General features: G+C 42.4%; 1 long non-coding RNA gene across 3 annotated transcripts in view; it reads right to left on the bottom strand.

The window, feature by feature from the left end:
* The window catches only part of LOC119811660, a 55,288-nt gene that overhangs the window by 33,177 nt on the left and 8,517 nt on the right, over positions 1–13,594 (bottom strand). Inside the window, exon 4 of one of the 3 annotated variants that reach the window (XR_005284994.1) lies at positions 5,255–5,726. The exons of the other annotated variants lie outside the window; for them this stretch is intronic. This is a non-coding gene — a long non-coding RNA (uncharacterized LOC119811660). Of the gene's footprint in view, positions 1–5,254; positions 5,727–13,594 lie in introns of those variants that run through there. 3 annotated transcript variants of the gene reach the window in all.

Raw genomic sequence — 13,594 nt, 5'->3', positions numbered from 1 at the left:
CAAGATACTGATAACCAGAGAAGCTGTATGTGGCTGTGGAGTCCACATGTGAAATCTCTGCAGCCCCCCGTTATCATTTATAAAGAAGTAGGAGCTGAGGCTGGTCCCCCGAGGGGCAGAGGTGGGCCACCTGAGGCCTGGAGATGAAGTAGGGAGTCCCCTTGGTGGGTGGAAGACAGACAGATACGCCATGCAGAGAGTTTATTTAGTGGGTTATGGAGGGGGAAGGGAAGGGGAGAAGTAAGGAAGGGGAAAGTGGGGAGAAGAGAGAAAGAAAACTAAGGAAGAACTAATGTGTAGATCAGAACAAGTGAACTCATCAGTACTATAAATGAAAAATGAAGCATCACCAGAGGTTCAACAAACACTCCAGGGTAGCCATGGAGCATCACTAGAGGTCCAGCAGACACTCCAGGGTAGCCATGGAGCATCACTGAGGTCCAGACACTCCAGGGTAGCCATGGAGCATCACTGAGGTCCAGACACTCCAGGGTAGCCATGGAGCATCACTGAGGTCCAGACACTCCAGGGTAGCCATGGAGCATCACTAGAGGTCCAGCAGACACTCCAGGGTAGCCATGGAGCATCACTGAGGTCCAGCAGACACTCCAGGGTAGCCACAGAAACCTTATGAACAAACAGCCAATACTTTTGATTCACAAAGTGGACACATCCCTTAAAATTCTTGCCAAGTTTGCTGAAAAAAAAAAAAAAAACGGACAACTGAAAAAATCTTGTGGGTTTTTAAATTTTGAATTTATAGTTAAATGCCTTCTAATAAAGAACAGTTCAGGCCCGGATGGCTTTACCTGGCCAACTTTATGGAGCATCGAAGGATGAAATGATACCAATTCTATGTGAATTCTTGTAGAATACATAAGGATAAAGCACTTCCCAAACTCTTCTCAGGCACTTATTACCTATGGACCAAGATGAAACAAAGGTATCGAAGAGAAGAAAATGGCATATCTTTGCAGTAAGGCTGCCGACAGCCACAGCTGCATCTTGTGCATTTGAATGCCCAACCTAGCACATGCTGTGGTTCAAACCACACAAACACACCAGATGTCAAAGACTTCTGCTGACAAAACATATTCAAAGTATCTTATCAATATTTTGAGTATAGAATAATGATCTTATACACTGCCAAAAATTAGTTTGGAGGATATCCTTTTAAGGTTTTTTTTTTTTTAGTGTGGGTATAGAAAATTTAGAAATATATGGGATTTTCAATAAACTCCTATTTTATAATGCCATAAAGTAGTATAACCTATAAAGGTTAAACTAAGGACTAAAACCATTTTATTGTACAGTCACCGTCCTTATGGTTTTCTAGAGAGAGTTATGACTTTTGTGAGTAAAGATGATTTCTTCTTCTCCTCTAACTTTGCCTATGATTTCTTTCTCTTGTCTCATGGCATTGGTAAAGTTTGTCATTGTATTAAAGGGCACCCTTACCCAGTATCTGATGTAGGGGACCAGTCTTTCACCATTAAGCATGGACTGTGTCTACAGAATTTTCGGAGCTGTCTTTTTTAAGTGTTGAGACGATCCCCTAGACTCCAGCTGTGACTATGGGTTTCTGCATGGTGCTTAATTAAACTGAGACATGAAATTTTGTCAAACGCCGCATATGCCTGTACTGAGCTGATCACATGGTTCCTCCATTAGTCTATTAATAATACACAACGAATATTACAACTGATGCTCAAATATTAACTAACCTAATACAGCTCAGGTAAATCCTACCTTATCAGATTCTATTATAATTATTTTTCTTGTTTGCTTGTTTACTTTGATCAATTAAGATAATGTCTCATGTAACCCAGGCTGGCCTCAAACTTGCTGGGTAGCTGAGGTTGACCTGATCTTCCTGCCCCAAATTTCCTGAATGCTAGGATCATAGTTATAGTCCACTGTGTCACTCTTATTCATTTTTATATTCCTGAATCAATTTGAAAACCTAATTTAGTTCTCAGTTCAAGTTTTCAAAATACTAAGACAATATTCAAAACTCAATTTCATTCCATGTACTTTCAGCAACATTTATAAATTGAACATTGTACAATACTATGAAATAAAGATAAATCCAATAAATATTTATAAGCTTCATTAAACACCACACATTGATGAAAGAAGTGCAGGTTCAGTTCGAGAACCCAAGCCACAAGATCCTAAGAGTAATGTCTGACATAATTTGCTTGCTCATTTTACACAACTCCCAAGCTCCATTAGACATTTCCCCCCTTAAACTGAACCTAAAATTTACATGAATGTCCCATGAACTAGAATAATTAAAATAATTCTGAGGAAAAAATAGAGTTTTAAGGCTCACACTGGCTGACTTATTTTACAGCTGTAGTCAATACAATGTTTTTAAGAAATAGACACTTAGATCAATAGGAAAGAATAACGAATCCAAAGGCACACCCACACATGGTAAAGCCCATTGATTTTTTTTTTAAAGAAAGATACCAAAGCAATTCAGAAGAGAAAGATTTATCCTTTGAAAATCACATCTTGACACAGTTGGATATCCAAACCCAAAATGACTTTGGCCATTACCCCGCACAACTTTAAGAAACTACTAAAAATGGGCTATAGACCCAAACACAGCATCTGAAGTGAAGGCCTCGTGGGAGGTAAACTCACAGCCATGAGTGAGGCCGGTGTGTTTTAGAGGAAAGACAGAAATCATAGAGTACAAAAGAAAGCTGACAAGCAAACCGGAATGAGCTAGAATCAGATGTGTCTTCAAGCTTAGCATTGCAGCACGCTCTGCAACCCCTCATTCGGGCCATGGAGGCAGGGGGCTATGAATTCAGGCTTTCCTGGGCTTGTTTCAAGTTCTGTACTGCAAAAAGGAAAACTTTAAATTTCACTTTTGAAAGACATCTTACAAAGACATGACATCCAAAACACACATACAGAATGTTCGCAACTTAGTAGTAAGAATAAAAGATCCAACAAAAAAATGGGCAAAGAACGTGTACAAGCATTTCCCCAGAAGATACAGGAGCACTGAGTCACTAGAGAAACGCAAATCACAGCCCCGGTGTGCTGCAAACAGGCCCCTGTGTGGGTGTCAGTCAAGCAAAAACCTTGACAATGTTGTCTACAAGGACACAAAACAGCTGAAGCTCTGATGTTGCCAGTTAGAGGCACAAAACTGGTGTGACCACTTTAGAAAATACCTTGACTATGTTTTACAGAAGCAGATCTCCAGTTATCATTTGACCCACAAACTCACTCCCACATGTTTACCTCAGCAAACAGAACTATACATTCCCAGAAAAAAAGGAAAAAATAAAACCTAGACACATTTTGTCCTAACAGATTTGTAGTCAAAACCTGTAATCCTCCAGACTTTCATCAAATGGAAGGTAAATTAATTGTGGTATATTTATATTTCCTATAGTGAAATACCAAAACACATACACTTCTAAGAAAAAGTATAGGTTCCATGTAGGTGAATCTCAAAACTAGAACCAAACAGATACTTTTATGATTCCATTTAAGTGGCATTCTAAAATCTAAACAATGGGGATGGAAGTGGGTCTACATCCTACTTGTCTGTAGCCACCTACAAACAGGGACAGAGAGGACACCAAGGGCAGTACAAGTATTCTGTATGTTTATATAAATCTGTGCCAGTCACCATGGTCACGTGATTAACCTAAACTATCACCATAGAACATGTTTTAAGGTGAAGAACTAAAATAGAATTAAAGCCCACGGGTTTTAAACTCGAAAAGAAACGCTCTAATTATTTTTATAGAGTGCTTCTCCACCTGTTCATTGTGGCCCCTTTAGAAGTTGAACAACCTTTCCATGGGGGTCTCGTGTCAGATATCCTGCATATCAGATGCTTACATTATGATTTCTAACAGTAACAAAATCACAGTTATGAAACATAAACAACAATAATTTTACGGTTGTTGGTTACCACAACATAAGGAGATGTGTTAAAGGTTACAGCATTAGGAATGCTGAGAACCACTGGCCTGATAGGAAGTGAAGATCTGAGCTGGGATTATATTTCCCACTGCAAAGAGATATTTAAAGATATATAAGCTTTTCAAAGTCTACTAGACTACACCCTAGAAAGGTAAATTTTGCTATTGTACATTAAAATCCAATGAGTCTCACTTTAGCTAGAAAAATGAATGCATATATTAGAAACAGTATTGCTGTCTGGGCACAGTGGTAAATATCTGTTACCCTATCACTTGGTAGACTGAGGCAGAAGGATTGCTTGAGTTTGAAGTCAGCCTGGGCTACATAGTGAGTCCCAGGTTAAGCCGAACTACAGCGAGAGATGTCTCAAAATACCAAAGAGAAAAACAAATGGAAGAAAGAGAATTTTATACGTGATGTTCCAAATGGCGTTGTATTACATAACAGAACTTCCTTCAGATTGGCAAAAATTACATCACACATTTTAGTCTCATAAAAATGCAGTCTTGGCTAACATTGTGAAGTGTATTCTTTTATAGATATCAAACCTGCTTACATAACCCTCTTTATATGGGTGTAGAGGTAGACACATGACTGTTTAATTATAAGCACTGGACTGATTGAATCAATAAATGCACAGCTGAATTAATCAACAATAAGTAAATTAATGAACTAAGATGAGCACTCTGCAGTCTTGTCTCCGCTGTATGTGCTAGAGATGTCTGCTTCCCTAATTAACTCCATATGAGATCTATGTTTAAACAGATAAATGACTGCAATATGAAAAACTGCATTTGTCTTAAAAGCATAGGGCTATATTTGGGTGGACTTTTAAAAGATATTCATATGTGACCTAAATCCCCAAATGTGGGACTGGGATGTTCTATTGGTTGAGTTTTCATAACATGGTCCCCAGAACCCCACAACACTGGCTTTTGGTGAAGGCCTGAGATCCCATTGTCACACTAATTCCTCAAAGTTACTTTTTGCAAACCCCAATGCAGGAATATTTGATGTATCAATGACATTTATGTTCACTGAGGATGTGGTGTTCCTGAAAGTGTTCCCATGGAGTGATACACTGTTGGAGGAGGGGCCGCTTAGCCCTGAAATAATCACACAGAAACTGTATTATTTAAATCACTGCCTGGCCCATTAGCTCTAGCTTCTTAATGGCTAACTCTTACATATTAATTTAATGCTGCATATCTCCATTAATCTGTGTAACGGCACATGCAGCGGCTTACTGGCAAAGTTTCAGCCTGTCTGATTCTGGCAGCAGCTCCATGGTGTCTCTCTAACTCCATCTTCCTCCTCCCATGCTATAGACCAAGCCAGCTCTTTATTCATTAACTGATAAAAGCAACACATAGACAGGAGGACCTCCCACACCAATGCATGCCTTTGGTACAGTCCTCTCTTTCATGGAGAGAGTTTGTCATTGTGCTGTCTTCACCTGGGGCTGAGGAGGTTCAGCCAGCTCTTGGAGAGCACAGTTCTATTTAGAGGGGTATCAGAATTCAAGCTCAAGGAGCCTGGCTTCTTGATCAACTAATCATAATTAAACTGCATCTTCATGAACGTAAGAGAGCAAAACTTTCCATCGAGTTCCTTATAGTCCATAGAAGATGTTACAGAGTAGACGTGTGGGCAAGAGGAGCATAGTGCCTTGGGTGTGGCCCTCCAGTGTCAGGATGCTCAACTGAAGGTAGTTCTCTCTCTGACATGGTTGTAGCATTAAGGAGCAACAGGTGTCTGACTTCCCAGAGCTTCAAAAGAATGAAACAAGAATCAAAGTTTTGAATTCTCTATGACTTTCACAAATTCTTCACCTTTGTAAGACAATGTCTTTCCCCAACAGGACCAGTATGACCGGAGCAAGGAAGATCACTTCCTACTACCACTTCAGGAGTGCAGGACCCCTCTGACCCCTGCCCTGTAAGTGCCAAACAACCCCTCCTTTGGATTGATTCTCAGTCTTGCTTTCATTAAGGAGTCTCATTGTGAGATCTGTTTTCAAATTTTTTAAGATCTGCTTTATAGGCCCATGGGTGTCTATATGTCTGCGTGAGTGTATACACACATATGTTGGGGATTATGCATGCCTGTATAGGTACAGAGGCCAGGAAAACACGTCAGATCCCTCAGAGCTGGAGTTACAGGTATTTGCTGGAATTCTGGCTTGTTGTTCTCTAGGATCTGAACCCTGGTCCTTAAGCTTATGCAGCAAATGTTCTAACCACTAGCTGTCCAGCATGAGGTCTGCTTTTGTCATATCTTCCTGTCACTGGGACATGATCTCAGTGTGATTCTGCAACATTCACTATCCTCTTGCCCCCCATTTTTCCTGAAATCCTGCAGATGGCAGCTTCTCTCCACCCAATGACACCAGTCCTCCTCGGCTAACATCCAATGGTATTTTTTTTTTTTTTTTAAGAAAAAGCCTTCATTCAGCCTCATGGCTCCCTCTACCAGATAAGCACCAGCAATGTCTCCTGTACCATTCCAACTTCCAGCTTCCTTCCCTGCAACTCAGGGGACCATGCACTTTAAGACACCTGCCATCCATTAATTCAATAAGGCAATTTAGGTAAACAAAGCAAAGTTTCTTCCCTTTTTTTCAAAAGTCAGTGGCAAAACTTTGAAATCAGTGAAGATTGTTTGTTATTACCACATGCACCCTCGGCCAGTTGAGCTTGCTTAAATTTCCTGTGCTTAGTTTTGGGGTGCTTTTTGTTCTTGTTTTGGTGGTGGTACTGCTGCTGCTGCTGTTTTTTTCTCTTTCAAAATCTTACCCTGTAGCCCTGGCTAGTCTGTGATTTGCAACAATCCTCCTGCCTCAGCCTTCCAAGTACCAGGATTACAGTTGGGGACTATAAGGTCTGGTACAGACATCTTGTGGCCTGCTGAGCAATATAGTCCTTTGACTTTTCATACTTGGATTCTGGTTTCTGTAACTCTGCTCTACTCCCCAGTTGCCCCAGCCATTGCCACTAATGGCTTGACCATGTTATTTCAGCCAACCTTCCCCAGTATCAAGAGGTGACTATGTGCTTGAGCTTGGTAAGTACTTCAGGAGAAGCAGAGCAGGCTAAGAAACTGTGGAGCATAGAGATTCATCTTGGCCAGGTCAGAAGGCTTACCAAACCTGAGACATTGACAAAATTGTTAGTGTTTCATTGATATAAAAATACTTTATCATTGTTATCTTATCTGGTCAAGTTCATTTTTGAAATATTTTCCAATTAATCACCCAACCTTATTCATCTTGAGATTCTGATAACGACGTCCCCTTCCTCATAGCATGGACGCTATATGCTGCCATGTTGAACCGCTCGGCATGTGTGTGGCATCTCTGAGCAGGAAGAATGAGTCGGGGTCTTTTCAATGCCCTCACAGCCCTCACTGTGCTTTGGATGAGTTTTGTCCCTCAAAGGTTCGTGTTTTTAAACCTGGCTCTGAGAGTGGAACTGTTAAGAAGCAGGGCCCATCGGGGAGATTTTAGGCCATGGGATGTATGCCTTCAGAAGGGATTATGGACCTCCAAACTGTTGGGTTTCCTGTGTATTGACCCAATTGCCCATTTTCACAAACACCTACCATCCACCCTTAGACACTGACCTAAAGTCAGCATCGTGCCTGTGAGCCTCCAGGACTGTGAGTTAAACCTCTTTTCTTTATAAAGATACTGCCTTTGACATCTTATTATAGCAACAGAAAACACATCAGTGCAGAGCCTAGCACAGCCTTTGGCACTAAGTGCTTAGAAAACAATGCAGGAATGCAAATGTCAGGCTCATGACAGCTTGATTAAACATCTGTTTACAGTAGAGGAGTGTTATCACTAGGTAGTGAACGTGCGTTCTCCTGTTATTGTCAAGTGAGAAAACCTGATGGAATATTTCTCTTCTGTGGAAATAGTCCAAGCATGCAAAAGAAATGTAGATTAAACTGTGTTTGGCTGGCAGTTCTGAGCTGAAACTACTTCTCCTATTTCAACCTCTACATTTTTAACTGAAATTTGGGGATTAATGTCATCAAATCGCTTGTCTTGTTGGGAGGGTAAAATATTTGGAAAGACGATGCAAACAGAAGTAAAAGACACAACTCTGAAGTGGAATGTGAACTAAAATAACCCTGCAATGGGCAAGACATGGGGAATTGCTTTATAAGGGGACAATGACAGGTCAACGCTCTTCAAGTACGGGAGTGTGTGGCCCAAGACTTACAAACCTGCCTTAGGGAGAGCTCAGGGCTGCCATGATTGCATCCTTGGGATGAAGCCTGTGAAGTGTGGCACTCTCCATGCGAAAGGGACCAAGAACCAGGGGGCTAGTAAGCCAACAGCAACAACTTCACAAATCTGATTACTTTGTAAACATAGGCCATCCCCTGCAATGACTGAGCTGTTATCGAAGGAAAATAGATGGGGAAGTATGTGATATCTAAATGCTCATGTTAATATGAAGATCCTGGTTGTTACAGGGCCTGAAGTTATAAAATCTAGGGGCTGCTTTGTGAGTTCCAGCCTGACGTAAACACTGGGTTTGAGGACAGTCTGGATTATATAGTGAGGCACTGTCTCAAGGAACCCAAACCAAAGCGAAAGACTGCATTGTGAATGCAAAGCGTGATACATAGCTCTTGGTGGGAAAACAGACCCCTATTTTGGTACAAACTTAACAAAGTCCATTCAGGGAGGAGCACAGCATTTAATGCCCTGGCATATCTATACACTGGCTCTATGATTTTGTTTGTTTCTGCTTTTAAGAGGGCCTTGGGCTAGCAGGAATGGTCCTTGAACTTGTGACAATTCTGCCTCAGCCTCCTGGATGCTGCAATTACAGGGAGGAACCACCACACCTGATTTAAGTTTCCTCTAGTTTCTTCTTCTTCTTCTTCTTCTTCTTCTTCTTCTTCTTCTTCTTCTTCTTCTTCTTCTTCTTCTTCTTCTTCTTCTTCTTCTTCTTCTTCTCTTCTTCCTCCTCCTCCTCCTCTTCCTCCTCCTCCTCTTCTTCTTCTTCCTCCTCTTCCTCTTCCTCCTCTTCCTCTTCCTCCTCTTCCTCCTTCTTCCTCCTCTTTCTTCTTTTCCTCCTCCTCCTTTTCCTCTTTCTCCTCTCCTTGTTCTTCATCTTCTCATCCTTTTTCTGTTTGTCAGGGGTGGAGGGTTGTTGGCATAATTTTGGCCATATAAATTTTGGTTGGCTTTGCATATGACAGATTTTTAACTTTATTATGGGTATTGTGTAACAGTTTCCTCTGGGAATGAAGTATTCCATCCTGCAGGGAAACTCTATAAGGGGGAAGGTAAACAACTCAGAATAGCTTCAGGAAGTCCATAAAACTGACCAGATTCACTAGGTCCCTCCCTTCCAGAGTAAACATTAAAAACTGTGGAGAGTTACTCTCAGATGAGCCAAACTGCGTCTCAGACTCAGAGATCAGTCCAACTTCCTCAAAGAAGCAGAAGCCTGCTGGGATGCCTGGAAGAGGTTTAGACCAACGGAGGCACCTGGAAAGAACACTCTCCAGCCAGTTGAACCGTCTGTGAGCTGTGCAGTGTGCTCCAGGTTCCCATCTGTCTTTGAACATTTCTACTCAGCCATATTCCTGTAAATAACTCCAATAAAATTCATTGGCTCAGCAAGTTGACTGAGACACTGGACAGTGTTCTGAGCATAGGAAACCTCAGAACCCACCTCCACAGTGACACCCTTCCTCCAACAAGGCCATACCCACTCCAGCTAAGCTACACCTCCCAATAGTGACACTCCTTATGAGCTTATGGGGGCCAACTCCATTCAAACCATCACACATAGATACACTAAAAAGAAAGTCTCCTTTTCCTTGTTGTTCTGTGCTTTTACCAAACTGTCTTTAGATACGGAATTTAAAATATAAATACTAGCTGCTCATTTTTTTTCTTTTCCTTTTCTTCCTCTTTTTCTTTCTTTCCTCTTTTGAAAGGGTCTCAGTGATTCACCCATGCTGGCTTCACACTTGTGACCCTCCCCCTGGTGGGTAAGCTCTCTGGAATGTTTGACTAGCTTTCATTGTGTTTAGGGAATTCTCTTTCATCACCTGCACACACTTACTCTGTGCCTTCAGAAATGCAGTTACATGTCTGCGCATGCACACTGATGCACACACACACAAACACACACACTCACTCACATGCACACACATGCCCATATACTCACATGCACACATACTCATGTGTGCACACACTCACTGATGCACACACTCACATGCACAGACACACCCTTACACTCACATGCACATACACTCATACACTCGTGTGTGCACATACATGCACACAACATGCACACACTCAACAAATACACTCAGACACACTCACTCATGTGTTCACACATTCATGGCCACACATATGCACACACACTCACACATACACTCACACACACGCACACACACACACTCGTGTGCGCACATGCAGGCACACACACACACACACACATCTCTTTTGCTCTTAGTTGTGTCTTAGTTTCCTTTCCACATTGCCTTATGTTTGTATCTCTAGCCTGCTTTATGTCTAATTTCCTCTGACTTATTTTCCAGTTCATTTATTAAATACATCTATTAAGTTACTGTATTTTGAAAACTGCAATCTGATCTTCATTTCCTGGGTTTCCACTTGGCAGTTTTATTGGTGCACAGTTACCTTATCGTTCCTTTTTGGTAGACACTAAAAATTAGTCTCCTTTTTCGTTTCTGCCCCGTATAACCTATTTCAATCATCCAGACTTACAGTGGTCTGGGCATTGTAATACAAGAAGTGTTGATAGACCAGATCCATTGTTGCATTTGGTTTTGCTTTGATTCTTCTGTTCATGAGTTCACTTTTCCTTGTGTATTTCATTATTTTGGTTGTGGAGTCTCTTGAATGGTTGCACTCTGAGAGAATGAAAGCTGACACCATGTGACAAGAGAGCTATTCCTTTCCCCTTTAAATACAGGATGGAAAGGCTTTGGCAGGAAGAGGGGTTGGGGGTTGAGTCTTCCAGGTCTGATGTTTTTGTTTGTTTGTCTTTTGTTTGCACCCATCAAATGATAAAATTTTTGGTTTCAAATCTGCCAAAGAGCAGATTCAATTTTCAGCTTCTCAAAGAGTGTCCCCCAGTCTTACAGATAGTTGAAATAAATACCTCCCCATCCCCACAAGTCCCTCTGAGGCTGGAGGCTGGTTTACACTTATCTGCCAGTTACTTCAGCAACCTGGCTCTGCTCCCACCCTGTGTGACTCTCCCTAGAGGCACCACCCCTAAGCCTTTGTCTTTCCCTGACAGTGCACAGGCCCTCTAGAGGAGAGACCCCCAAACGTTACCTCCCAACTTCTCACTTCCTTCCTCGATTCTATGATTTTATGCTAGAAATTATTTTCTATGTATCTTCAAATTCATAACAATATTTTGAGAATTGAAATCTATCATCTAGTCATTCTCAAAGAAATAGGTTGCATTACTAGAAAGGATGGCTTCAAGAAGCCTCAAGGGAGGTAGGTTTTGTATCTTCTCTTTCCCCTTATTTTGTATTTCTAGTATTTCAGTACAAATGATTCTTGATTTTTTTCTCCCGTGTAATCAGTTAGTATTCCATTGGGAATTGAGACTGCAAATACTTAAACTGGAACCTTACCTGCTAGAGATCTAGTCCTAGAATCCAACCCTGGCACTGACAGCTAAAACACAGGATCCGTTATAGTGTCTGTGCTGGCTTTAACTGGCAATACTGAACGGGAGCTCACGTGGTAGTGATGGGCACAGTAAGTGCCTTTGGCAGCCAGCAGGACCAAAGTCTTGCTCGTATTTGTTCGCATCTATGCTTGTCTCTCACACTGTGTCACCTGCAAGCTTTCTCCATCCTCCCGTCACACACAGCAATCTAGTTCTGAATCCTGAGGAACAAACTGGTCCTTTGTGTTCATCCGGACTCCGATAGATCTGCCTATCTGGTACCAAGACGAGAGAACTGAAGGTCTGTGGGGTTTCCACCAGCTAGTACTTACAAATGCAATAATTAAAATGTACTGTATGAACTATAATTCTAGACCTCTGCTTTCCAGCACAGAAACCAACAGTTTAGCTACATCTGAGAGTTTCCTGCATGCCAAGGAGAATGCCTTTCGTGTCTTCTCTTTGGCTTCTGCCACTATTGCAATGCATTAAATCAGGAAGTCAGATGACGGCTGCACTGGGTACTGCCAGCTTGCATCGAGCCAGGCACTATTTGAGGCTCTGCCGCTCCATCGCAAGCACACAAGGGACCATCATGATCATTTCTCCATGCATAAGCATAATCATCCTGCAAGCGCTGAGAGATCTTTATGGGAAGGTCAAGAATATGAGAAGGAAAGCATTGCCATTAATAAGCTTGAAGTGCTGCTTCTAGAGGAAGCTGTTTTCACAGATCACAGGGGCCCACTAGCTCTAGGGCCTCACGTTCTTGCCTCTCCATCTCTGGGTGTCACTAGCAATTTGTCCTTCTTCCCTGTCAAGCCCTTCAGATTCTTCACTCTTTAGCGCCAATGTTTCCCTCTTGGTCCTCTCTGTCCTTCCCACTATGGCTCTCACGTTAGCATCCAGGGGCACAATTTAATCAGAAGAAGTCAGCCAGCCATCATCAGCAGGCTCTGGGTTGTTGTTTCTAATTACCCTGGCAGAGCATTCCAGGCTGACTACCACAAATCCCAGGAAATCTGAATAAACTCTAGCTTTCCTATCTCTTAGCTCTTGGCTTCTGTCACAATCTTCCAGGGGCTGGAGTTCATCAATGCACCCTCTTGAACCGTGCTATGTGATACCTGCAGAGGGCAGGCAACTGTGCTGATGATCTTCCAGCTGTTTTGCAGGAGTTTGGGAGTAGCTCAAATGAGTCAGAACCAGCAACCCTACATCTGAACTCAGACAAGCGTCTGATAGGTAAACTTGCCAACTGAGAGAGGTTCAGACTCCACCCTCCAGTCCTGCTAATGCCGCTGTTTCCTGGGTGTTTCCTGCCAGGAGCCATGAAATTGGCTCACAAATGCACAGACCCGACCCCCCCCCCCAACACTGGACTTTTCCTCACGTACAGCCACTCCCCTCCCTCAACCACCCTCCTCTTTCTCCCGCCAACACCCCAAAGCCTATCAGCAAGGAGGCAGATTTGAGATGTACTTTTCTGTTCCTTCGAGTTTTACTACCTTGAGAACAAATGTTTTCTTCTGAAAATCTTGCTTCCGGATAATCACACTGCATGGAAGTCAGACCTGGCTCAGTGGCACAGCTAGATTGATGCCCACTGCCTGGTGGGTTGGAGTGTCACCATAGCAACAAGGCCTGTTAAGGGGAAACTATTTCCTTCTCATGAAGAAAATGCAATCTCTGGCGTGGGTAGGGGACTGGCATGCCAGTTACGTAGGTCAGTGGCGGAGGGGCCACTCCTCAGCATGGTGGGACTGTACTTCAAAAGATGGGATCACCATCAGCCTAAAGAGATTAGAGGACTGATTGTCCCCTCAATGACATAACGTACCTGCCTTTCCCAGAAGTTCTTACCCCAATACAGTCACCCCAGACCTGGTCTGAGTTTCTGTTGGGTCGGCTTCCTTTTTCTTCTCTTCTGTCTTTGTTTTGGATTC

This window comes from Arvicola amphibius, chromosome 4 (genome assembly GCF_903992535.2).
Source record: "Arvicola amphibius chromosome 4, mArvAmp1.2, whole genome shotgun sequence".
NCBI classification, from domain to species: Eukaryota; Metazoa; Chordata; class Mammalia; order Rodentia; family Cricetidae; genus Arvicola; species Arvicola amphibius.
Note: the sequence above shows the minus strand (reverse complement) of the source record. Positions and strands in the feature narration are given on the sequence as shown.